Below are 27,644 nucleotides of genomic sequence, written 5' to 3' on the forward strand. Positions count from 1 at the left end.
CTACTTTCAACATCCTTTGCTGCACTGATATTTTTCCCTCCATTTTTCTTTTTTCTTTTTTATTTTTCTGGAAGTTCCGTCAATACCCTCCAGCCTTTAAGAGACATCATGCAGCCAGGCCTCTTGCTTGCGACCACACCGTCCTGAGCGCAACCGATCTCATCAGATCCCGGAAGGTTAACGGGGCAGGGCCTGTTCATTACTTGGATGGGTGACCTCCTGGAAATACCAGGTGCTGCAAGCTTTTTACGTCTCCTGGGTAACTTCATTGTAGCTCTTAATACTCTCTTTCTGTCTGGAGGAGATATAATTAAAGAATTGTACACGTACCCGGCTACTTTCAACACCCTTTGCTGCACTGATATTTTTCCCTCCATTTTTTTTTTTTTTTTTTTTTTTCTGGAAGTTCCGTCAATATCTGCCAGCCTTTAAGAGACATCATGCAGCCAGGCCTCTCGGCTTGTGGCCACACCGTCCTGAATGCGCCCGATCTCGTCAGATCTCGGAAGCTAAACGGGGCAGGGCCTGGTCAGTACTTGGATGGGAGACCTCCTAGAAATACCAGGTGCTGCAAGCTTTTTACGTCTCCTGGGTAACTTCATTGTAGCTCTTAATACTCTTTCAGTCTGGAGGAGATATAATTGAAGAATTGTACATGTACCCGGCTACTTTCAACACCCTTTCCTGCACTGATATTTTTCCCTCCATTTTTCTATTTTTTTTTTTTTATTTTTTTGCTGGAAGTTAAGTCAATACCCGCCAGCCTTTAAGAGACATCATGCAGCCAGGCCTCTTGGCTTGCGGCCACACCGTCCTGAACGCGCCCGATCTCATCAGATCCCGGAAGCTAAACGGGGCAGGGCCTGTTCAGTACTTGGATGGGTGACCTCCTGGAAATACCAGGTGCTGCAAGCTTTTTACGTCTCCTGGGTAACTTCATTGTAGCTCTTAATACTCTCATTCAGTCTGGAGGAGATATAATTGAAGAATTGTACACGTACCCGGCTACTTTCAACATCCTTTGCTGCACTGATATTTTTCCCTCCATTTTTCTTTTTTCTTTTTTATTTTGCTGGAAGTTCCGTCAATACCCTCCAGCCTTTAAGAGACATCATGCAGCCAGGCCTCTTGCTTGCGACCACACCGTCCTGAGCGCGACCGATCTCATCAGATCCCGGAAGCTAAACGGGGCAGGGCCTGTTCAGTACTTGGATGGGTGACCTCCTGGAAATACCAGGTGCTGCAAGCTTTTTACGTCTCCTGGGTAACTTCATTGTAGCTCTTAATACTCTCTTTCTGTCTGGAGGAGATATAATTAAAGAATTGTACACGTACCCGTCTACTTTCAACACCCTTTGCTGCACTGATATTTTTCCCTCCATTTTTTTTTTTTTTTTTTTTTTTTCTGGAAGTTCTGTCAATACCCTCCAGCCTTTAAGAGACATCATGCAGCCAGGCCTCTTGCTTGCGACCACACCGTCCTGAGCGCGACCGATCTCATCAGATCCCGGAAGCTAAACGGGGCAGGGCCTGTTCAGTACTTGGATGGGTGACCTCCTGGAAATACCAGGTGCTGCAAGCTTTTTACGTCTCCTGGGTAACTTCATTGTAGCTCTTAATACTCTCTTTCTGTCTGGAGGAGATATAATTAAAGAATTGTACACGTACCCGGCTACTTTCAACACCCTTTGCTGCACTGATATTTTTCCCTCCATTTTTTTTTTTTTTTTTTTTTTTCTGGAAGTTCCGTCAATACCCACCAACCTTTAAGAGACATCATGCAGCCAGGCGTCTCGGCTTGCGGACACAAAGTCCTGAACGCGCCCGATCTCGTCAGAAATGGGAAACTAAACGGGCCAGGGCCTGGTCAGTACTTGGATGGTTGACCTCCTGGAAATACCAGCTGCTGCAAGCTTTTTACTTCTCCTGGGTAACTTTATCGTAGCTCTTAATACTCTCTTTCTGTCTGGAGGAGATATAATTGAAGTATTGTACACGTACCCGGCAACTTTCAACACCCTTTGCTGCACTGATATTTTTCCCTCCATTTTTCTTTTTTTTTTTTTTTTTTTTTTTTTTTGCTAAAAGTTCCGTCAATACCCGCCAGCCTTTAAGAGACATCATGCAGCCAGGCCTCTTGGCTTGCGGCCACACCGTCCTAAACGCCCCCAATCTCGTCAGATCTCGGAAGCTAAACGGGGCAGGGCCTGGTCAGTACTTGGATTGTTGACATCCTGGAAATACCAGGTGCTGCAAGCTTTTTACGTCTCCTGGGTAACTTTATCGTAGCTCTTAATACTCTCTTTCAGTCTGGAGGAGATATAATTGAAGAATTGTACACGTACCCGGCTACTTTCAACACCCTTTGCTGCACTGATATTTTTGCCTACGTTTTTCTTTTTTTTTTTTTTTTCCTAGAAGTTCCGTCAATACCCGCCAGCCTTTAAGAGACATCATGCAGCCAGGCCTCTTGGCTTGCGGCCACACCGTCCTAAACGCCCCCAATCTCGTCAGATCTTGGAAGCTAAACGGGGCAGGGCCTGGTCAGTACATGAATGGGAGACCTCCTGGAAGTACCAGGTGCTGCAATCTTTTTACGTCACCTGGGGAACTTCGTCGTAGCTTTTAATACTCTCTTTCTGTCTGGAGGAGATTTAATTGAAGAATTGTACACGTACCCGGCTACTTTCAACACCCTTTACTGCACAGATATTTTTCCCTCCATTTTTCTTTTTTCTTTTTTATTTTGCTGGAAGTTCCGTCAATACCCTCCAGCCTTTAAGAGACATCATGCAGCCAGGCTGCTTGGCTTGCGGCCACACCGTCCTGAACGCGGTCGATCTCATCAGATCTCGGAAGCTAAACGGTGCAGGGCCTCTTCAGTACTTGGATGGGTGACCTCCTGGAAATACCAGGTGATGCAAGCTTTTTACGTATCCTGTGTAACTTCATCGTAGCTCTTAATACTCTCTTTCAGTCTGGAGGAGATATAATTGAAGAATTGTACACGTACCCGGCTACTTTCAACACCCTTTGCTGCACTGAAATTTTTCCCTCCGTTTTTCTTTTTTTTTTTTTTTGCTGGAAGTTCCATCAATACCTTCCAGCCTTTAAGAGACATCATACAGCCAGGCCTCTTGGCTTGCAACCACACCGTCCTGAACGCGCCCCATCTCGTCAGATCTCGGAAGCTAAACGGGGCAGGGCCTGGTCATTACTTGAATGTGGGACCTCCTGGAAATACCTGGTTCTGCAAGCTTTTTACGTCTCCTGGGTAACTTTATCGTAGCTCTTAATACTCTCTTTCTGTCTGGAGGAGATATAATTGAAGTATTGTACACGTACCTGGCTACTTTCAACATCCTTTGCTGCACTGATATTTTTCCCTCCGTTTTTCTTTTTTTTTTTTTTTGCTGGAAGTTCCGTCAATACCCGCCAGCCTTTAAGAGACATCATGCAGCCAGGCCTCTCGGCTTGCGGCCACAACGTCCTGAACGTGCCCGATCTCGTAAGATCTCGGAAGCTAAACGGGGCAGGACCTGGTCAGTACTTGGATGGGAGACCTCCTGGAAATACCTGGTGCTGCAAGCTTTTACGTCTCCTGAGTAACTTCATTGTAGCTCTTAATACTCTCTTTCTGTCTGGAGGTGTTATAATTGAGGATTTGTACACGTACCCGGCTACTTTCAACACCATTTGCTGCACTGGTATTTTTCCCTCCATTTTTCTTTTTTTTGCTGGAAGTTCCGTCAATACCCGCCAGCCTTTAAGAGACATCATGCAGCCAGGCTTTTTGGCTTGCGGCCACAACGTCCTGAACGCGCCCGATCTTGTCAGATCTAGGAAGAAACACGTGGCAGGACCTGGTCAGTATTTGGATTGGTGACCTCCTGGAAAAACTAGGTACTGCAAGCTTTTTACGTCTCCTGGGTAACTTCATCGTAGCTCTTAATACTCTCTTTCTGTCAGGAGAAGATACAATTGAAGAAATGTACACGTACCCGGCTACTTTCAACACCCTTTGCTGAACTGATATTTTTCCCTCCATTTTTCTTTTTTTATTTGCTGGAAGTTCCGTCAACACCCGTCAGCCTTTAAGAGACATCATGCAGCCAGGCCTCTCGGCTTGCGGCTACACCGTCCTGGACGCACCCCGTCTCGTCAGATCTCGGAAGCTAAACGGGGCATGGCCTGGTCAGTACTTGGATGGGAGATCTCCTAGAAATACCAGGTGCTGCAAGCTTTTTACGTCTCCTGGGTAACTTCATCGTAGCTCTTAATACTCTCTTTCTGTCTGGAGGAGATATAATTGAAGAATTGTACACGTTCCCGGCTACTTTCAACACCCTTTCCTGCACTGTTATTTTTCCCTCCATTTTTTTATTTTTTTATTTTTTATTTTTTGCTGGAAATTCCGTCAATACCCGCCAGCCTTTAAGAGACATCATGCAGCCAGGCATCTCGGCTTGCGGCCACACCGTCCTGAACGTGCCCGATCTCGTCAGACCTTGGAAACTAAACGGGCCAGGGCCTGGTTAGTACTTGGATGGGTGACCTCCAGGAAATACCAGGTGATGCAAGCTTTTTACGTCTCCTGGGTAACTTCATCGTAGCTCTTAATACTCTTTATCTGTCTGGAGGAGATATAATTGTAGTATTGTACACATTGTCTTAGGGACAGTCTGGCTAGCAGTGACTAAGTGGTTGACAGACGACAAGCAACGGAATGTACGTGCTCTGTGATGTCATAGCAGTCAGCTGAGAGAGGCTCGTGATGTCATCGCTGAGCTGTCTGTCTGTCTGTCTGTCTCTCTCTCTCTCTTTCTCTCTCTCTCTCTCTCTTCCTCTCAATTCAATTCATTTGTATTGTCAAAGCAATTGGACATACATACATACATATATATATATATATATATACATACATACATACATCCATATATGCTAGAAAGTCATTACTATGTTATCTTAAAGGCTAACTAAGCAGAACATATATCATTATAGAACAGAGATCATAGGTCAACACATGGTTTTAGGGAACAGGCTCGTAGGTCAAACCGTTTGACATTGTCTCCAAGGTTCTCATCGTAAATAACAAACAGAAATCAAACTATCTTCTGGGCTGACCTTCTAGTTTGACCGTATCTTTCTTAAGTATACAAGAGAGAAAAACAGGTGTAAGAAAATAATTTCTAATTTTCCTTCTACACATATATACATACATACATACATATGTAGCGTTATGTTGGGTGTATTTGGATAAGAGCATTTGGGCTCTGAGCTGAAGCACGGATCTAAAGAAGACCTCTCCCCCCCAAAGTTATCAGATTTCCTTAGCTCATCAGCTTGGAACTGGTTTGCAACAAAGTGACAGTTTTGGGGAGGATGGCACCGAGAAGAGGCCAAATAGTTTGGAATTCTGCTATGAGATGTCTGGAGAAAGGGGCCTGTAGGTGATAAAAACTCTTTGAAGTGGATGAGAGCCAAAATCCCGACATAGAGCTACGAACCCGGGCCAACCGGCATTTCCAAAAGATGGCATGGATTGACATCAGTCATAAATCAAGCCCCCCTCCAATAGGACACTGGGGGCTGAAACCGAAATCCAATCTCAAGAACTCAGGGACCAATCACCTACTGATCTGACAGACTTTAAGGAACAGCGGACAGTCTTTCTCTCTCTCTTTCTCTCACCTGAACCAGAAACTCGCTGCCACAGCTCAACCTGTAGCTCTGTTGCCAGAACCGGAATCAGAAACCAACCAAGTCTTTGCCGGCAACAGAAGAGTTAAACTGGGAGAAGGAGATTGAGCCGTACGAAGAATTCTTTTAAAGGACTTTATTAAATAAATAACTTTACAGACCCACCTGATCAGTGGAGTTTTACAGCTGGACAATTGACTAAGTCGACTGAATACGAAAGTGTCAGTCATTTAAATAGCTATTTGAGTCTTAAGAAACTTGACCCTTGGAACAAACAGGGCCCTGCTTTCCTCAAAGACTTCGTCTTCAAGTAACTACGGTGGAACCCTGCTTACAAAGAAGATTTTGTGCACAACCTTGGAGCATTCAAACCAGTGGAAAATCTGTTTGGAAAAGACTCTACATTCCCGAAACCCCAACTTCCAGGTGCATCGACTGAGTGGAAGTTCTTGGACAAAGCCGAACCAGACTGCCTTTGTTCCAAACCACACAGACCTCGTGCCGTGTGCTGTTATCTGAGCCCGAAGCCAGAGAGGCCTCTCTGCGACGAAGTTCACATAAGTTTAACAGTTTGGAGTTTGTGATTCATGACATTTGAGAAATCAATTAGAAATGTTAATCTGTGATTCATAACTCTAGAATGTGTAATATCATTTAGTTTTCTTAAATATAAATGTGTGTTGCATTAAACTGTTTTGTTGATAATTTTAGAAATAAAATCTGTCAACGCCGAGAAATATCTTCTCATTCCTGTTTAACTGTTTAGTCTGAAATTGACACAAGTTAATAGACATTAGATTATTGGTGGCCCTGCCTATCCTTAATCATTGAATAATAATCAGTTAAGGGAAATTGTGGTAACAAATAGGATCTTTCTCGGCACCTAAACGTAAATGAGACTGATATATATATAACGAGAAGTTACCTGACATAAATACTAACCTGCGTAGTTATTTAATGTCTGACTAATAATACTAACGAGAGACTCACCTTCGTCTTACTAACCGGTATTGTAGTCAATGTGTTTATAACCTTTTTTGTTTAACGATTTGTTAAACGGAATGTACGTGCTCTGTGCTGTCATAGCAGTAAGCTGAGAGAGGCTCGTCATGTCATCGCTGAGCTGGCTGGCTGGCTGGCTGGCTCTCTGTGTGTGTGTGTGTGTGTGTGTGTGTGTGTATGTGTGTCTCTGTCTGTCTGTCTGTCTCTCTCTCTCTCTCTCTCCCTCTCAATTCAATTCATTTGTATTGTCAAAGCAATTGGACATGCATACATACATACATACATATATATGGAAAATAAACAATATGTATACATCTCTTTCGGCATTAGTGGTGCCCTCACAGATGTGCAAGTTACATGACAGACAGACAGACACACACACACACACTTTCACACACAGACAGACAGACAGACACAGACACACACAGACACACACACACATACTTTGACAGACAGACAGACAGACAGACAGACAGACACACGCATATTATGGGTCTTTGTTGGGTAGTGAAATGGGTAGCATCAGTCGCAGTGTGGGTAATGTCAGGGAGCCAATCATAGTCCCCGTTATTTGCATATCGTGGGAAAAGCAACTAAACACGTTTAGTCATGTATTTGTCCATAGTTTACACATGAGATGAAAGAGACAGTATGACGTGTTGAGCACCTAGGATTCCTCATGTGTATGTGAGGGGCAGAGGAACCGGATCCCAAGTGTGCGTCCCAGGTGCTATAGGTTTCAAAGCATGCAGGGGAATAGGCACCCCACCCTGACACCTATAGAAGACTGGATAGGGAGATATAAATAGCAATGGGGAGACTCTTGTACTTGGTGTGGCTCTATCCATATAGTGGGGCCAGCAGCCACTTAGCAGGTGCAGCAATAGAAGCTCAGCCTGGGGAGACTGGATTTAGCATTTCCTCTCCATTTTGATAACTATCCATAATCATTTCTGCAAAATACTTCTATGATACCTATGTATGTTTTTTACTTGTACTATATTATACTATCAAGTATCAGTGTACACATACAATGTGACCTGTTACATTAATACAGAGGCCAGATCTCTAATAGCCACTGTCCCCTGATATTACACTTTTTTACAATCACTTTGGCACTCATTTCAGAACCTTGATGTCATTTTTCAAAACTCTAGACACTAAACTCACACCCGATGATCAAAATGCACATTTTTCAAAATTCTAACACTTTTTTACAATTGCTTGGATACAATACACATCAACCTCAGATCATTTGTTCATTGAACTAAAATGACACAACTTACATCAAAGTATTACCATTTCAAAATGCAATTCACACATTACATCTGAGATCACTGTCTATTCATTTCATTACAAAGATCTAACTATCAATTGATACAGCTGCTCAAAATGATAAGTGACTGTTGCATTACTCTTAATGCATAATTTTATGGAAACTGACAAACAATATTCCATGTTTCGATCATGAAAGTTTCAGGATAATGAGATCCATTGACACCAATAACCGAGGAGCATGAACCAGTTGGACTACATTATCTATGGATGTAATATTTCATCATCATTCATCATCATGTAGCACTTTTCCACACCATGTTTTCAGTGTGGAAGGAAAGTTAGAAATTCTTTCTCTAATACCTGTTTTTCTCTCTTGTATACTTAAGAAAGATAAGGTCAAGCTAGAAGGTCAGGCCAGAAGGTAGTTTGATTTCTGTTTGTTATTTACGATGAGAATCTTGGAGACAATGTCAAACAGTATGATTGAAGTGCCTGCTCCCTAATCCATGTGTTGATCTATGAACTCTGTCCTATAATGATATAAATTCTGCTTAGCTAACTTTTAAGATAACATAGTAATGACTTTCTGATTATAACCAGCTCTTTGATTTTTGTGTATAAAAGCTCTGACTGTTAAAATGAAGGCAGAGCGACTTTGGGATCTACTTGAGTCACTGTTCCTCTCCACGCTGCGTGTATTAAAGGCATTGCAACTAACGCTCCAACCTGGTTGAAGATGATTGTTCTTCCACATCAGATTTGACATTACTGTATGTATGCAGGCCCTTGTAATTGCTTTTCCAATACTGCCAACTGGTTATTGATGATTGATTTCACATTGTGGTACGAGTATCGAGTGAAATGAGTGCTATCCACCCCAGCAACACAGTGATAACATGGAGCCGGCAAGTCATCCAGGTCACAATAGAGGTCAAGCAGTGGGAGGAGGAAGACGTGGTGGTCAAAGGAATGGAAGGGGACATGCACCCCTTCTGAGAGGTGGTCGTGGGCCTCGTCATAGAGGAGGGCTTAGGCCTCACCAGAGAGGCAGCCATGGGCCTCATTTGAGAGGTGTTGGGGGAACGTGGTAGAGGACAAGGCCACGGACCAGACAGCGGCAGCAACAGCAAATAGTGTCCAGTGAAATCCGAGAAATAGTTGTAGAGCATGTTGTAAATCATGGCATGACCATGACTGAGGCAGCTACAATGATTCAATCAAACCTCAGAATCAACTCAGGATCAACTGTGGCCTCAATCATCAGAAATTTCCGTACTGAGAAGCGGCAAGTCTTCAGCATGCACTAAACATTAGGCTACTCTCAATTGTCAAATGACTGTATACTGCATACCAATGTGTAGCACAGAGTATAGTGTGCCTTTTGAAAGAAATGCAGACAGAGTGAAGCAGCTGATGACTGAGTATGTTCAGGTATGTTCAGTTTCAAGATGCCTCTTGTGAAAAATGGTTGTGAGAACCTGAACCTGAACACAGGGCTGATGGAAATTTAGAAGTACAGTAATCAATCCTTTGTTTTGCTTTTTACACTAAGCCAGGTGAGGAACACTGCTGTTGACATTTTACTGTAGTTTTGTTCTTTTTTGTAGCTAATTATTGTTGCATGGATTCAAAGAAACCTATGGTGTGATTTGATTGTATTGCATCAATACATTTCAGATTTTGTTCAATGATTCCACTGTGTCTGTAGTATTCTCTCTACTAGTCCTTTTACAGTGATGTATTTATGTGTAGTACCATAATGAAACATGTATCACATATTTTGTACTACAATATTTAATGATTGTACGAACAACTACACAGTGAAACTATCGGTATCTTCTGTGTTACTATGTTACTATGGTATTTCATGATAAATGAGTTATTTGAACCAACAAGTCTGCAAGTGCAAGGTTTCTTTAAAGATATGAAAGGCTGTCCAATGTTCAAAACATTGTATTGTGCAGTGTTACAAGTGATGACCGTTTTGAGTTTTGTGTCTAGTTTTGAAAAATGACATCAAGGTTCTGAAATTAGTGACAAAGTGATTGTAAAAAACTGTATATTCATCCTATTTAATGTGCTCTTTTAAAATGTACTTTTCTTTTTTATGTTGCCATTTCTGTTCTACCAATGTTTCAGTTGTTAGCCAAAGATTGACAGAGTACATCTCATACACACAGGCCAGACAGCAAGGATTTCTTTTTGAAATTCAATTACAAATGCTTCATGAACTCATCAATACGATTAGAGCTCCTGAAAGCAATATAACTAACTCACTCTACAGCATCTCATTAGCAGTGAAAAGAAACCAAGAAAGTTGGGACAGTCGACTGTTTACCACTATGTAACATCACCTTTTCTTTTAATAACACTTATTAAGCACTTGGGCACTGAAGACACCACTTGGTTAAGTTTAGCAAGTGGGATTTCCCCCCATTCATCCATTATGCATTTCCTCAGCTGCGCAACTGCACAGGGCCTTCGTTGTCTTAATTTGCACTTCATAGTGCGCCACACATTCTCAATTCGGAGACAGGTCAGGACTGCAGGCAGGCCATGCTAGCACCCGCACTCTCTGCCTACGCAACCATGCGCTTGTAATCTGGGCAGAATGTGGTTTGGCGTTATCCTGCTGAAAAATGCAGGGACGTCCCTGGAAAAGATGATGTCTGGATGGCAGCATATGTTGCTCCAAAATGTGTACATCTCTTTCTGCAAAAATGGTGCCCTCACAGATGTGCGAGTTACATGACAGACAGACACTCATACACACTGTCACACCCACACACACACACACACTTTCACAGACAGACACACGCACACACACACACACTTTCACAGACACACACACACACACACACACTTTCACACAGAGACAGACACACACACACTTACATACATACATACATACATACATACAGTGAGGGAAAAAAGTATTTGATCCCCTGCTGATTTTGTGCGTTTGCCCACTCACAAAGAAATGATCAGTCTATAATTTTAATGGTAGGTGTATTTTAACAGTGAGAGACAGAATAACAGCCAAAAAATCCAGAAAAACGCATTTCAAAAAAGTTATAAATTGATTTGCATGATAATGAGGGAAATAAGTATTTGATCCCCTATCAATCAGCAAGATTTCTGGCTCCCAGGTGTCTTTCATACAGGTAACGAGCTGAGATTAGGTGCACTCTCTTAAAGGGAGTGCTCCTAATCTCAGCTCGTTACCTGTATAAAAGACACCTGTCCACAGAAGCAATCAATCAATCAGATTCCAAACTCTCCACCATGGCCAAGACCAAAGAGCTGTCCAAGGATGTCAGGGACAAGATTGTAGACCTACACAAGGCTGGAATGGGCTACAAGACCATCACTAAGCAGCTTGGTGAGAAGGTGACAACAGTTGGTGCGATTATTCGCAAATGGAAGAAACACAAAATAACTGTCAGTCTCCCTCAGTCTGGGGCTCCATGCAAGATCTCACCTCGTGGAGTTTCAATGATCATGAGAACGGTGAGGATTCAGCCCAGAACTACATGGGAGGATCTTGTTAATGATCTCAAGGTAGCTGGGACCATAGTCACCAAGAAAACAATTGGTAACACACTACGCCATGAAGGACTGAAATCCTGCAGCGCCCGCAAGGTCCCCCTGCTCAAGAAAGCACATGTACAGGCCCGTCTGAAGTTTGCCAATGAACATCTGAATGATTCAGAGGAGAACTGGGTGAAAGTGGTCTCAGATGAGACCAAAATCAAGCTCCTTGCCATCAACTCAACTCGCCGTGTTTGGAGGAGGAGGAATGACCCCAAGAACACCATTCCCACCATCAAACAAGGAGGTGGAAACATTATGCTTTGGGGCTGTTTTTCTGCTAAGGGGACAGGACAACTACACCGCATCAAAGGGACGATGGACGGGGCCATGTACCGTCAAATCATGGGTGAGAACCTCCTTCCCTAAGCCAGGGCATTGAAAATGGGTCAAATACTTATTTCCCTCATTAACATGCAAATCAATTTATAACTTTTTTGAAATGCATTTTTCTGGATTTTGTGGCTGTTATTCTGTCTCTCACTGTTAAAATACACCTACCATTAAAATTATAGACTGATCATTTCTTTGTCAGTGGGCAAACGTACAAAATCAGCAGGGGATCAAATACTTTTTTCCCCCACTGTACATACATATATATGGAAAAGAAACATTACAAGTATAAATCGCAATAAGATGTAATAAAGTACAGATAAACAAAATGTAATAAAATGTGATCTTTTTGAAAATGCAGGGACGTCACTGGAAAAGATGATGTCTGGATGGCAGCATATGTTGCTCCAAAATGTGTACATCTCTTCTGCAAAAATGGTGCCCACACAGATGTGCGAGTTACATGACAGACAGACAGACAGACACTCACACCCACACACACACACTTTCACAGACAGACATACACACACACACACACACTCACTTTCACACAGAGACAGGCACACACACACACACACATACATACATACATACATATGGAAAAGAAACAATACATTTATAAATCACAATAAGATGTAATAAAGTACAGAAAAACTAAATGTAAGAAAATGTGATCTTTAATACACACAAATATGTATGGCTGGTCGGATGCGTCTTGGACTCGGGTTCCTCTTCATTACGTATAACGCTTTTGCCTTTTGCTAAAGCTTTCCGTGGAGGGGATCGTGGGTGAGTTTGTACCATTTTTGGGAGGATCGGCCTTGTTGGGGCGGAGCTGTGATCCAGGTGAACAGCAGATCGGGCATAGGTGGGCATGTGGGCAGAGGAGTAGGAAGGCCGGTCAAGCAAATAAGCTTGCTAAGGTACGCAGCAGCAGCAAGCAGCCCCCCCATCCAGCCAGCCAGCCAGTCTGGCTGGCAGTGACTGAGTGGTTGACAGACGGCAAGCAACGGAATGTACGTGCTCTGTGATGTCATAGCAGTCAGCTGAGAGAGGCTCGTGATGTCATCGCTGAGCTGGCTGGCTGGCTGGCTCTGTGTGTGTGTGTGTGTGTGTGTCTATGTCTGTCTGTTTTTCTGTTTGTCAGTCTGTCTGTCTGTCTCTCTCTCTCTCTCTCCCTCTCAATTCTATTCATTTGTATTGTCAAAGCAATTGGACATACATACATACATATATATATATATATGTAGCGTAAGGTACACTTTTAAATTTCAATTAAAGAAGTGAATTCATAGTATCACCTTATCACGAATCCTGGAGTCTTGTAGAACTCAATTTCTGTAATCATTGGACGCAGACACCAATTCCAAAGAAATAAATTGTCAAATTTATTTAAAAACAAAGACTAAATTTAGCACTACACTAATTATACAAAAGGGAAAAACTAATTAAAATTCAACTCTAGATCAACAAATCAAAGACAAATCACTTCCGTGACCAAATCAAAGACCATGGGATCACATAGGATAACACACAAATCGTTAAACAAAAAAGGTTATAAACACATTGACTACAATACCGGTTAGTAATTCTAGGAATCACTAAGAAACAGTTGAAAGTGCTAAATTGCAGTTTCAGAAGATGAAAAAAAACTGTAACTGATGGGATATGTAGTACTTTATACTCGAATGGTCTATGCGATTACACCCTGTTGGTGTTATTAAGAACGCCAAGTACCAGAATGCAGAGCGGGACTGTTTTTTGTGCCGTGACTTGTTGGGGGAAAAAGGCGCAGAAAAAACGGACGAGAAGGTGAAGGTAGTATGGCGGTGATGCACGCGTTGGTGAAGTGGGAAAGCGGGGTCGACAAAGACTCTTACAGCGTGATTCCCACTGCTTGCTTTCGCAATTTTGATTTATTCAGCATTGCTGATGATGACGAAGAGACGACTCGAAACTTCAGAGCAGAGTGGAGAGACACGAACAAACCTCCAAAAGGTGGATGGCCTGTCCATGAAGCGCAGATCATTATGACTGGTAACAATGTTTATTTAAAAAAAAAAAAACATTAAAGTCTTTACATGCTATTTGATATATACAATCACAGTATATTTGAAATGAATGTTTAAGTTATTAATGTGTTGTACTTCTAACATACTCTTATAACATGGTAGATGGTGGTGAGGGCGCTAAAACTCGTCATACTTGACTGGCATTTGTAAGAACGATTTATTGTGTGTTGTGCTTTACAATAAAATCCCCCAAATCACAAAATAAATTAAACCAGATATAATTTAACTTCAGTTTTGATTCAGTGTTGGCTGTTCATCTTAATTTGTATGGTCAAAGCACAGTATTTTTATGACAAATAAATATAATCCCCAAATATCTGTGGACATAATGCAGGGTTTTATTTATTTTATTTTTATTTTAGGAAAAGAAGGCGAACTAAGAAGAAAACTTAATGACCTAACAAAAATGCCCTGTCCTAAAATGAAGAGAGTACCTAAACCAAACAAAAAACTTCAAATTTCAGATGATAGTGACCTTGATGAACCACAGTTACCGGTGAGATAATTACTGCAAATATTAAATAAATGTATTGCAGGATTGTTTTTTTTTAAATCATTTTCATATATATATATATATATATATATTCATTTTAAACTCTTTTTCTCTCTGAATACAGCACAAAATAAGAAAGAAAACCGATGGAGCATCAAGAATTAGATCCCGTCATATTCTACAGACATTTAAAGAGTCCAGTGAAGTTGAGCTACAGCAAAACGTTAAGCAGCTCGAAAAGGAAAACACAAGACTTAAAAATGAAAACCAATGTCTTCGAAACCGTATGGTTGATGGTAAGTTTTTTTATTTATAGCAAATAATTCCTTACCTTGATAAATGTTATTCTTCAGTAATTTAGATTCCAGAGTAATGTATTATAGTTGATCATACTGAAGTAATCTAGAACCACAATACAGACTCTTAATGTGCACTGTCTAATAGTTTAATAATACTGATTATTAAATAAAGTTTTTCAACATAACTTCATAATCCTACATTAATGACTATATGCATTACATTAGACCTGGTAATTCTTGTATTTTATCTCTTTTATTTTTTTCGTAGCTAATGTTAATGACCCACAAAAAGGTCAGTTTGCCAATAACATAGAGCAAGTCTCTCAAGTATAATTGCAGGCATTGATGGTTTTGTTTTCACTTTGTATTAAATATATTACTAGAAATGATTATCATTTAATACTAAGGTTTTTTTCTCCAGAGATTCCAGACCTTTTGGACAATCTGAAAAAAATTGTAACAAAAGCCACATTTATCAGCAATGAAGACAAAAGTGTGTCACCATCAAGTGGTTCTGACAGCCCCACAGCAAATTGTTCTGAATCTGACAAAGAATCACCAAAACAGGTATAACACTCTTGGTCTACAATATTACAAAGACAAGGTAAAAATATATATATTGAAAACAAATATTGGTTGTAAACAATCTAATGATGCTACATTATCAGTTATATTCATAGTTATAGTTGATAATAAGAATGTAATTGAATTATGGGTGTCACAGATTCACTGACTTTATTATGTCTGTAAATTAATAAACTTAGAATTGAGACATACTGTGGTCTTTAATAACACATTTCTGTAACAAAATCACAGCCTTACTGATAATGTATTCCACTTAACATAATATAAGAATAGTTTGGGGATAAACTTGTTTTTTATTTACCATTGTCTTTTAGGTGGAAATATTCCCAGGCACTGGAGTTTACATTGACAAACTGTCCTGGATCCTTGCAGAGAGGTGCAGCACGAATACGTCATATGCAAGAACCCTGACGGTTGCTGTCTTTGACTTTCCAACATTACTAAAGAGCAATCTTCGTGGTGGTGGCAGCAAGAGAGATCCAACTTCGGAGACATTAAGATCCTCATTGATGTTATTGAGGATCATATACAGCTGCCTTCGGAAGGACACGACGTGTTTCAGTTGCGGGGCTTTGCAGCCCAGCGGGACCCTCTTAATGCCGGACATCAGCTGCCCGAGCCGGTGCGGATGAACGGAGGGACGTTAGACAGCGTTACCTTCCGGGCAGGAGCAGCGAGCGGCAACACCGGGGTGAAAGTGTCGTCTAACACTGTGCCATTAGCCACTAGCTGATTGAGCAGATCAGTGGTTTTTAAGAAGATAACAATGGCAGCAGACTTGATATTTTCACACCCTGCTACCTCCCCAACCGCTAACACACACTGCTCTAGGGGGCAGAACTGCACCGGAGCGATCTTGACTCCATGGCGTCGGGTCAGTTTTTCAAAAGACGCATTCAGGGGGTCCGACCCCCCGACCCGGGAAGAACTACCGGTACTCCCCCCTCCCCTCCCCTGTTCCCCCACAATAAGAAAAGCACTGAAAACAGAAGACAAAATAAACAAACTGAAAAAAGTAAAGCAACAAAAAAACGCAGCCAAAGGACAGAGCTCTCAGCAGCACTCCCGCTCACTGCAGACCCCTCCCACACACTCCCAGCTGAGAGAGAGAGAGAGAGAGAGAGAGAGAGAGAGAGAGTTAGTGTCTGTCTGTCTCTCTCTCTCTGTAGATGCATCATAGGGAACATATGTAACAATCTCTCTTTTTGTTTACCAAAAATGAGAATGAACGTATTTCAAGTGGGTGTTGCCTTGGTTGGAAACGTTTTAAGATTATTTATGAAGTGTAAAGTGGATTTGTCTCAGTTCTCCGTAGTTTTCAATGTATGTGCCATTCAGTAGCGTTCATGTTACAGATGTGCCCTATGCAGTGGTAGGGTCAATAAAATGTCAGTAAAACTTTATTTTAGCAATTATGGAGGGGAAGAACTGCAAATAGAGGGTCCCCACTAATTATCTAACTTACCAACAACGTTTAAAATTAGGTCTTGCGAAGCTGCCAAATAATGCTGTATAATCGTATGTGTCTTCATACACCGGCTGCTATAGTCTGATAGCTTTGATTATATATATATATATATATTTTCTCGTGAACCACAAATGCTATTTGCTTGATTTTTACAGAGTATGTTATAAATACCATTCTTATGAAGCCTGACAAATTGTATGCTGTAATTATGAATATTTTCAAATCATTTGTTTGTTTTTCCTAACATGTTACAAATGTTCCCTATGTGAAAGATGCATTATATCTTAATAACGTCTAAACAATTAAAGATATACAGATTATTATTTTTGGTGAAGTTATAATACATTGCTATTAACTATGTGTGTCAGTAAAAGTTTAAATTTCCTAAAGGATTTTTATTGATCTTGCAAAATAAGTGTTTAGGGAACATTTGTAACATAGAGGTGGGTTAGCCACCGGCTAAGGGCAGCGGCTCCGGCTCCAGCACCGTCACCATGTCGCTGGAAAAGCGCTAAGTGAGCTCACAGTGAGCTCAGTGTAATGTCTGCTCTGGTGAGCTCACAGTGTGACCTAGTCGTGAGTTCACGTCTTCACTGGGTAGTCCTTGACAACTTAATTGACTCAAATCTTGGGCTTAATTGGTCAAAATGACCATTGGTTGAAGGTACTCAGGGACTGATGTGTAGAGAGACTTATTAAACCTGCAGGATTGTGGTTTTCCCAGATCAGAATTAACCAGATCACCACAAAGGAACATGGTAGGTGCTATTGCAACACAGATTACACAAATACATTGAAATCCAAGTTTGCAGTGGTCCTTGGGCCATTGTGTGGTGATCCAGATCACTTCAGCAGGAATTTTGCAGTGGTCTGGACTACAACTCTCTCTCTCTCTCTCTCTCTCAATTCAGTGCATTTGAATTGTCAAAGCAATTGGACATGCATACATACATACATACATATACACTCACCTAAAGGATTATTAGGAACACCTGTTCAATTTCTCATTAATGCAATTATCTAACCAACCAATCACATGGCAGTTGCTTCAATGCATTTAGGGGTGTGGTCCTGGTCAAGACAATCTCCTGAACTCCAAACTGAATGTCTGAATGGGAATGAAAGGTGATTTAAGCAATTTTGAGCGTGGCATGGTTGTTGGTGCCAGATGGGCCGGTCTGAGTATTTCACAATCTGCTCAATTACTGGGATTTTCACGCACAACCATTTCTAGGGTTTACAAAGAATGGTGTGAAAAGGGAAAAACATCCAGTATGCGGCAGTCCTGTGGGCGAAAATGCCTTGTTGATGCTAGAGCTCAGAGGAGAATGGGCCGACTCGATTCAAGCTGATAGAAGAGCAACTTTGACTGAAATAACCACTCGCTACAACCGAGGTATGCAGCAAGGCATTTGTGATGCCACAACACGTACAACCTTGAGGCGGATGGGCTACAACAGCAGAAGACCCCATTGGGTACCACTCATCTCCACTACAAATAGGAAAAAGAGGCTACAATTTGCACAAGCTCACCAAAATTGGACAGTTGAAGACTGGAAAAATGTTGCCTGGTCTGATGAGTCTCGATTTCAGAGTCAGAATTTGGTGTATACAGAATGAGAACATGGATCCATCATGCCTTGTTACCACTGTGCAGGCTGGTGGTGGTGGTGTAATGGTGTGGGGGATGTTTTCTTGGCACACTTTAGGCCCCTTAGTGCCAATTGGGCATCGTTTAAATGCCACGGCCCGTTGTTTCTGACCATGTCCATCCCTTTATGACCACCATGTACCCATCCTCTGATGGCTACTTCCAGCAGGATAATGCACCATGTCACAAAGGTCGAATCATTTCAAATTGGTTTCTTGAACATGACAATGAGTTCACTGTACTAAACTGGCCCCCACAGTCACCAGATCTCAACCCAATAGAGCATCTTTGGGATGTGGTGTGTAACGTTATGTTGGGTGTATTTGGATAAGAGTATTTGGGCTCTGAGCTGAAGCACGGATCTAAAGAAGACCTCTCCCCCCCAAAGTTATCAGATTTCCTTAGCTCATCAGCTTGGAACTGGTTTGCATCAAAGTGACAGTTTTGGGGAGGATGGCACCGAGAAGAGGCCAAATAGTTTGTTATTCTGCTATGAGATGTCTGGAGAAAGGGGCCTGTGGGTGATAAAAACTCTTTGAAGTGGATGAGAGCCGAAATCCCGACATAGAGCTACGAACCCAGGCCAACCGGCATTTCCAAAAGATGGCATGGATTGACATCAGTCATAAATCCAAAGTCACAAAAGATTAAGTCTGTTTTAGTTACTTGTGATAAATTGTTGATATCCTAAGCGTTGGCATTAGAGTCATTAGGTGATTAATCGAGTACTGTTCTGTTGGGTTGTTACTGAATAGCCAAAACAATGATTACCCAAATGTCCCCATGTGAAGCATTGATTGTTAAGGTACCAGGAACAGAGATTCCTGAATTCCTTGGACGCCTAGGCAGTTTGGACTTTGAAGTAGAGTCGCGTCGAACTCAGTTGGTAAACAACACTACGACGCAACTCGAAAAAGAGTCGATAGAGGTGATGAAAGTTATGGCTAGCTTAGCGCTTGCGAGCTCAAGGGTAGTGAACTGGATCATAAGCAAGTTTGAAAAACTGAAAAAGCTAGGAGAAAAGTATGCTAAAGCGAAAGAAGAAAGAGCCAAACGGCATGGAATGGTTTTAGAATTTGAAGGAAAGCTAGATACTTGTGGAAAACAAGTCATTGTGTTGAATGCTGAAAAAGAGGACTTAATTGAACAGAGAGAGCAATTAGGAAATGATTTAAGACAATGTCAAGTTGAATTGGAAACAACTCTGATCCAAGTAAAAGGTCTGCAAAATGACAGATGTAAAGCGGTTGAAAATGAAAGGATAGTTTTGAAGGACCGGGATGTTTTGGAAATGCGTCTTTGCAAAACAGTCAGGGAGAAAGATTTGGGCACTGTAAAAATGGAGATACTCGAAGGCGAGGTCATACATTTAAAAAGGGACAGTGAAGAAATGAGGAGAGTAAATCAGGTGCTTAGGGGAGAACTCAAATCAACTGAAGTTGAAAATGAGCGTCTCAAGCAACAAATAGGGGCCCTGAAAGCTGCCTCTTGGTGGGCTGCAAAGCTGACACCTGACAGCATAAAGGAACAGCCGGAACCGGCCAATGCACGGAGTCGCACACCGTCTCCACATTTAGGCCCCGGGTTGCCTCGTCCTGATCGTACCCCTCCCTGTAGTCTTTCTCCACCCAGGGTAAGAAGCTCGTCGCACAGACGAACTTCCTCTCCCGAGAGTCCAGACCGAAAGGTTAACATGCGCCAGTTGAGAGAACTGGCTAAAGATTGTGAAACCTTTAACCCAGCAGACAAGGAAGGAAATGTGGAAGCGTATATTAAGGACATTAAGTATGCTTTGAGTTTCTATCCTGAGGCTACGGAGAAGGAAAAGGTTCTCCTAATCCGCAAAACTACCTCTCGCCAAGTCCATTCTTGGATGGAGAGGCAAGGGTCCATGGTCTGCGATAGGTTTCAACGCTTGTGCAGAGCATTAGTTAGGGACTATTCCAGGTTGATTGATCCAGTGGCAGCAGTGACTGCCGCACACCAGATCAAACAGGGTAAGCATGAGTCCCCCCGTGATTACTATGAAAAGCTTAGGAAAACCTATTTTGCGGGTCAAGATCGACCCGGGGCCGAGGAAGAGGTGAGCTTTAAAGGGTTGTTTGTTGCTAATTTGTTCCCAACGATTAAGGAAATGATCATATTACATGCAGACGCAATGTATATGAACATAGCTGAAATTCGAAAAAATGGCACAGAAAGCTTGTGAAAGCAAGTACAATAGCACTTCTGATCGTAAAGATTCAAGCACCCAAGTACTGGCAAGGCGCTCTGAGAGCCCTATTTCTCCACTGGAGTTAGAGGGGACAGAGATTCAAAGAAGGAAAGAACCTCCCAAGGATGGAATCCAAGACACCCAGGCTTACAATAAAAAAAAGAAATCTGCTCCTAGCCTAGGTGGGTTAACTCAGTCTCTGAGCAATGTTGCAGTTTCTGAGCTACTGCTACGCTTAGCTCTGCTCCCTTTGCCCCCTCTTCCCAAACTGGAAGTTAGTAGCCAGGGTAAAGGGCCGGACTCGCCACCTAAGGAATGACTAGCTCTGGAACCACCCCCTGTCCCCGCCTCTGTGTTTTTGATTGGATGTGAGGAACAGCAGGGGGGTTTCTCTGACACATCAGCCCACTGGGACCTCCCAGTGGGGGAAGTTGCCTGCAGGCAAGCTGAACCTTTGGTGATGTTACTGGGTGATCTGACACAGAGAGGCAGAGCCAAGCAAGTTTACATAGAAGTGACCATTGAGAATGTGTGGGAGTGAGGAGCCTTGTTGGACACTGGGGCTGAAATTTGTTTAATGTCTGCCACCACAATGGGCAACCTGAAACAAATTATGGAAACCTCAGACCAACAACTGAAAGTGGAAGCTTGTAGTGTGAACATTACAAGTTACACAGAGACTAAGGCACAGCTCACTCAAAAGGCATTGTTAGAGTTCACCTTTGGGAAGATTAAGTTGGTTCATCCAGTTTATATTTCCAAATTTGAAACAGAGAAGTTGATCATTGGTCAGGATCTATTGAACAGGTTGTGGGCTCAAGTTGAATCACCAAAGCCGGTGGAATTGAATGACAGATATGATACAGCCACCAAGGTACAACTTCCCAATGAGACCATTTTTTGTGCATGTCCCTAAAGGGGGCACCGGCTTACCATGTAAGCCAACCATTCGAACCCAGGTCCCTACCAACTATTATAGACATAGTGAAGGTCAGGTGCCTGAATAACACCTGAATTCCCAGTCACCTCCCTCTGTTAATCAACTTCCACCTATTGGTTACCGTCAGTAACCATACTCAATACTGAGTAATACCAATTGTTTTCTTGTTTTAATGTACTAGTGTTATAATATGTAACCTGTATATGTGCTAGTATAGGATTGTCAATTTGATTGGAATACATTCTGCTTAAATAATGAACTATTAGTTTGTTTTCTTTGATTTCTCGGGGTCATGAATGGTGAAGTCCACTGTTGAATTCTGTTACATAACTTTGAGATAAATGCTTAACGTCTTATTTTGTCTTGAAGGGGATAACGTCCTAGTCGACCTCAGTCCCATTCAAGAAAGGGGGTATGTAGCGTTATGTTGGGTGTATTTGGATAAGAGTATTTGGGCTCTGAGCTGAAGCACGGATCTAAAGAAGACCTCTCCCCCCAAAGTTATCAGATTTCCTTAGCTCATCAGCTTGGAACTGGTTTGCATCAAAGTGACAGTTTTGGGGAGGATGGCACCGAGAAGAGGCCAAATAGTTTGTTATTCTGCTATGAGATGTCTGGAGAAAGGGGCCTGTAGGTGATAAAAACTCTTTGAAGTGGATGAGAGCCGAAATCCCGACATAGAGCTACGAACCCAGGCCAACCGGCATTTCCAAAAGATGGCATGGATTGACATCAGTCATAAATCAAACCCCCCTCCAATAGGACACTGGGGGCTGAAACCGAAATCCAATCTCAAGAACTCAGGAACCAATCACCTACTGATCTGACAGACTATAAAGGACAAACACGGCCTTTCTTTCTCTCTCTCTCTCACCTGAACCAGTAACTCGCTGCCACAGCTCAACCTGTAGCTCTGTTGCCCGAACCGGAACCAGAAACCAACCAAGTCTTTGCCGGCAACAGAAGAGTTAAACTGGGAGAAGGAGATTGAGCCGTACAAAGAATTCTTTTAAAGGACTTTATTAAATAAAGAACTTTACAGACTGCGCTGCCCGCCTGTGCCCACCTGATCAGTGGAGTTTTACAGCTGGACAAATGACTAAGTCGACTGAATACGAAAGTGTCAGTCATTTAAATAGCTATTTGAGTTTTAAGAAACTTGACCCTTGGAACAAACAGGGCCCTGCTTTCCTCAAAGACTTTGTCTTCAAGTAACTACGGTGGAAACCTGCTTACAAAGAAGATTTTGTGCACAACCTTGGAGCCTTCAAACCAGTGGAAAATCTGTTTGGAAACGACTCTACTTTCGCGAAACCCCAACTTCCAGGTGCATCGACTGAGTGGAAGTTCTTGGACAAAGCCGAACCGGACTGCCTTTGTTCCAAACCACACGGACCTCGTGCCGTGTGCTGTTATCTGAGCCCGAAGGCAGAGAGGCCTCTCTGCGACGAAGTTCAGATAAGTTTAACAGTTTGGAGTTCATGATTCATGACATTTGAGAAATCAATTAGAAATGTTAATCTGTGATTCATAACTCTAGAATGTGTAATATCATTTAGTTTTCTTAAATATAAATGTGTGTTGCATTAAACTGTTTTGTTGATAATTTTAGAAATAAAATCTGTCAACGCCGAGAAATATCTTCTCATTCCTGTTTAACTGTTTAGTCTGAAATTGACACAAGTTAATAGACATTAGATTATTGGTGGCCCTGCCTATCCTTAATCATTGAATAATAATCAGTTAAGGGAAATTGTGGTAACAAGTAATGATAGGATCTTTCTCTGTACCTAAACGTTAATGAGACTGATATATATATAACGAGAAGTTACCTGACATAAATACTAACCTGCGTAGTTATTTAATGTCTGACTAATAATACTAACAAGAGACTCACCTTCATCTTACTAACTGGTATTGTAGTCAATGTGTTTATAACCTCTTTTGTTTAACGATTTGTGTTATCATATGCGATCCCATGGTCTTTGATTTGGTCACGGAAGTGATTTGTCTTTGATTTGTTGATCTAGAGTTGAATTTTAATTAGTTTTTCCCTTTTGTATAATTAGTGTAGTGCTACATTTTGTCTTTGTTTTGAATAAATTTGACAATTTATATCTTTGGAATTGGTGTCTGCGTCCAATTATTACAGAAATTGAGTTCTACAAGATTCCAGGATTCGTGATAAGGTGATACTATTAATTCACTTCTTTAATTGAAATTTATAAGTGTACCTTACGCTACAGGTGGAACGGGAGCTTCGTGCCCTGGATGTGCATCCCACAAATCTCCATCAACTGCAAGATGCTATCCTATCAATATGGGCCAACATTTCTAAAGAATGCTTTCAGCACCTTGTTGAATCAATGCCATGTAGAATTAAGGCAGTTCTGAAGGCGAAAGGGGGTCAAACACAGTATTAGTATGGTGTTCCTAATAATCCTTTAGGTGAGTGTATATGGAAAAGGAACAATATGTGTACATCTCTGCATATGGTGCCCTAACAGATGTGCAAGTTACATGACAGACAGACACTCACACACACTTTCAAAGACAGACAGACAGACAGACACTCACACACACTTTCACACACTCACTTTCACAGACAGACAGACACAGACACAGACACACTCACTTTCACACAGAGACAGGCACATTTTCACACAGAGACAGACACAGACACACATACTTTGACAGACAGACAGACAGACACATGCATATTATGGGTCTTTGTTGGGTAGTGAAATGGGTAGCATCAGTCGCAGTGTGGGTAATGTCAGGGAGCCAATCATAGTCCCCGTTATTTGCATATCGTGGCGCAAAGCATTCTGGGAAAAGCAACTTAACACGTTTAGTCATGTATTTGTCCATAGTTTACACATGAGATGAAAGAGACAGTATGACGTATTGAGCACCTGGGATTCCTCATGTGTATGTGAGGGGCAGAGGAACCGGATCCCAAGTGTGCGTCCCAGGTGCTATAGGTTTCAAAGCATGCAGGGGAATAGGCACCCCACCCTGACACCTATAGAAGACTGGATAGGGAGATATAAATAGCAATAGGGAGACTCTTGTACTTGGTGTGGCTCTATCCATATAGTGGGGCCAGCAGCCACTTAGCAGGTGCAGCAATAGAAGCTCAGCCTGGGGAGACTGGATTTAGCATTTCCTCTCCATTTTGATAACTATCCATAATCATTTCTGCAAAATACTTCTATGATACCTATGTATGTTTTTTACTTGTACTATATTATACTATCAAGTATCAGTGTACACATACAATGTGACCTGTTACATTAATACAGAGGCCACGGAAGGCCAGATCACTAATAGCCACTGTCCCCTGATATTACACTTTTTTACAATCACTTTGGCACTCATTTCAGAACCTTGATGTCATTTTTCAAAACTCTAGACACTAAACTCACACCCGATGATCAAAATGCACATTTTTCAAAACTCTAACACTTTTTTACAATTGCTTGGATACAATACACATCAACCTCAGATCATTTGTTCATTGAACTAAAATGACACAACTTAACATCAAAGTATTACCATTTCAAAATGCAATTCACACATTACATCTGAGATCACTGTCTATTCATTTCATTACAAAGATCTAACTATCAATTGATACAGCTGCTCAAAATGATAAGTGACTGTTGCATTACTCTTAATGCATAGTTTTATGGAAACTGACAAACAGTATTCCATGTTTCGATCATGAAAGTTTCAGGATAATGAGATCCATTGACACCAATAACCGAGGAGCATGGTTTCTTAGGGTTACCATAGACTTGACTGTGTCTTCTTGTTTGTGAAGGAACAGGACTGTGTTTTCCTGTCTGGGTTCCCGCAGGCTTAAGTGTGTTTGTAAACTGCAGCGTAGGTTTGACCTACTATTAGAAAAAAAAAAAAAAAGGAGCGCTAATTAATTGTTCAATATCTGATACGCCGGTGATAATATAAAATAACGTGTTTATAGTTTATAGAAGTTTATAGTGTTTATGGTAAATGAAGAAAAGTCATTAAGTTATATACAAGTTCTATAAATGCAAACATTGAAAAGCATGTTTGTTGTTATTCCTATATAGGATTTAGTATTATTTGTGTTTTCTTGTTTTTTGCTATGTTTTCTCCCCTGTCGTTTATTGTTATTTTGCGGGCTTGCACGCCTTGGTTGTTGTGTACAAAACGATACATAGAAAATGGGAAAACGTGTTACTGTGTGGGAACAGCTCTAGTAAGACGGGCGACCCGCCACTTAAAGGTACACATGTAAGGTACATGTATGATAACTATGGAGTGAAGCGGTGCGTTTGACTGGACAATAGGTGACAGAAAATTAAGGTTTCCAGAAGATGGGACTTTTGATTCAGATAGACTTGAGCACCTAAAAACGGTTTTGCAAAATAGGAATACAAAGCATTAAGAAATGAGAAACCAAAGCTAGCTATCTTAAAACATTTGTTAGAGAAAAGAAAGAAAAGACAACAGGCATAATTCAATCTGAATGCCCCGAAGACAAATTAAAAATATATATATATGTTTTTCAGTATAAATGACAGTCCTCAAGATACTGAAGGAAAATTACTAGATAAGTAATAAATAAGGGTAGTTTGAGACACTGCAGGTCAATATAACATGCCAACCAAAACCATGGTATCTGAATTTACTATGGATATAAATTAATATGTGTCTCTTTGTATGTTTGTACGTTTTCAGTTTGCGCAAGGTAAATGTCCATATTTTGACTTTTTCATGTACTGTATAGTCCAGAATATGACTAAGAGAGTCATAAGTCACAAATAGTTACAGAATGATAGCTAAAAAACGCCAGTTAAATATGTTGTAATAACAGACCTACAAGAAAGTCAGCATTTAACTGTACACAGAATGCTATTGCAAACAGAAATAATAATACAAAATTAAGTTATTTAAATAGGTCTTACGAATACAGAAGTTAAAAGTAACATGTTAGAAATGGAATTAGAGCCAAATTTAGAAATAGGAATCCGAGGCAACCACAAACATTCGGTGAAGGTTTCTTACATATTGATAAATAGATAACCAGATACTCCAGGAAATTAACGATGTGCTCATTTGGAAGCTATGAGTTCCACAATGAAGAGTTTTTAAATCCCTAGAAATAGATCCCTAAATACAATGTGTAGGTAAGAAATTAACTATTGATCAGTTCAATCTGGATTCGGGAACAGTTCTTCTGAACCTGTACTGGTGTAGATTGGACTTCAATAGGAGGAAGTGACACAATAAAGACATGAGCCGCGCAGGAGGACAGTCTTAGTGCCCACGCAGGTTCTTAGTTGGGGAAATCATTGACTGGACACATTTTTTGAAAATGTGCTTTCCTGAAGTACCTGGACATCATTATTGAGATCAATGAAAAGGCTTATTTTCCAAAGATTAAATACATTCATTAACTACAATAATGTAGTGAAATGTATATAAATAGTAATAATACAAATCGATCAAATATAACTTGCATTTTCTTGTAAGAAATTAGGAATAGGAGAAAGAACAGCTGTTGGGATGCAGTGCGATGTTATCCAAAATTGAAAGCGGTTGAGAAAGGAGAGTTTGTTCTGTGTGAGACAAATGTACTGCCACGAGAGACTCTGATGGTGATTGACTGGAATATGAGGGAAAATAATGAAGTTACTACAGGTATAACTAAAGGTGTAACATAACTAATTTAATGAAACATAGTCATGGCAAGTTATAAAACTGTTTGGAAATAGTCCTTTCACAAACAGAAATACCCTATCAATTAGGAAGAGGGGGGCAGGGGGCAAGGGCCGTATGTGCTCCTCTGCTCCCCCTGTTCGCCTGAGCAGACAAGCAGCCTGAGATGAGAGAGAGAGAGAGAGAGAGAGAGAGAGAGAAGTCAGAGACAAGGCAGAGACAAGGCAGAGACTGTAAGTACGTGTAAGGGTTCATAACTTATTACAAACAGAGCAAGAGTGTAATGAATGGTAATTTACACTGCTTGT

General features: G+C 41.3%; 3 non-coding genes and 10 pseudogenes across 3 annotated transcripts; all 13 read left to right on the forward strand.

Annotated features, from left to right (window-relative positions):
• Positions 1-125: 125 nt before the first annotated feature.
• Positions 126-244, forward strand: LOC136733896 (uncharacterized; annotated as a pseudogene).
• Positions 245-458: 214 nt separating this feature from the next.
• Positions 459-577, forward strand: LOC136733859 (5S ribosomal RNA). Its single transcript, XR_010810333.1, has one exon. It is a non-coding gene; the product is annotated as a 5S ribosomal RNA (ribosomal RNA).
• A 219-nt stretch (positions 578-796) lies between these two features.
• LOC136734013 (5S ribosomal RNA) lies at positions 797-915 on the forward strand. Its single transcript, XR_010810393.1, has one exon. It is a non-coding gene; the product is annotated as a 5S ribosomal RNA (ribosomal RNA).
• A 215-nt stretch (positions 916-1,130) lies between these two features.
• Positions 1,131-1,249, forward strand: LOC136734318 (uncharacterized; annotated as a pseudogene).
• A 214-nt stretch (positions 1,250-1,463) lies between these two features.
• On the forward strand, positions 1,464-1,582 carry LOC136734319 (uncharacterized; annotated as a pseudogene).
• A 558-nt stretch (positions 1,583-2,140) lies between these two features.
• LOC136734312 (uncharacterized) lies at positions 2,141-2,259 on the forward strand (annotated as a pseudogene).
• Positions 2,260-2,473: 214 nt separating this feature from the next.
• LOC136734339 (uncharacterized) lies at positions 2,474-2,592 on the forward strand (annotated as a pseudogene).
• A 216-nt stretch (positions 2,593-2,808) lies between these two features.
• Positions 2,809-2,927, forward strand: LOC136734477 (uncharacterized; annotated as a pseudogene).
• Positions 2,928-3,140: 213 nt separating this feature from the next.
• On the forward strand, positions 3,141-3,259 carry LOC136733934 (uncharacterized; annotated as a pseudogene).
• Positions 3,260-3,472: 213 nt separating this feature from the next.
• LOC136734222 (uncharacterized) lies at positions 3,473-3,591 on the forward strand (annotated as a pseudogene).
• Positions 3,592-4,124: 533 nt separating this feature from the next.
• Positions 4,125-4,243, forward strand: LOC136734427 (uncharacterized; annotated as a pseudogene).
• A 221-nt stretch (positions 4,244-4,464) lies between these two features.
• On the forward strand, positions 4,465-4,583 carry LOC136734233 (uncharacterized; annotated as a pseudogene).
• An 8,038-nt stretch (positions 4,584-12,621) lies between these two features.
• On the forward strand, positions 12,622-12,738 carry LOC136733978 (U5 spliceosomal RNA). The gene has a single exon (XR_010810358.1). It is a non-coding gene; the product is annotated as a U5 spliceosomal RNA (small nuclear RNA).
• Positions 12,739-27,644: the final 14,906 nt, after the last annotated feature.

Source organism: Amia ocellicauda, unplaced genomic scaffold (genome assembly GCF_036373705.1).
Source record: "Amia ocellicauda isolate fAmiCal2 unplaced genomic scaffold, fAmiCal2.hap1 HAP1_SCAFFOLD_38, whole genome shotgun sequence".
Classification (NCBI taxonomy): Eukaryota; Metazoa; Chordata; class Actinopteri; order Amiiformes; family Amiidae; genus Amia; species Amia ocellicauda.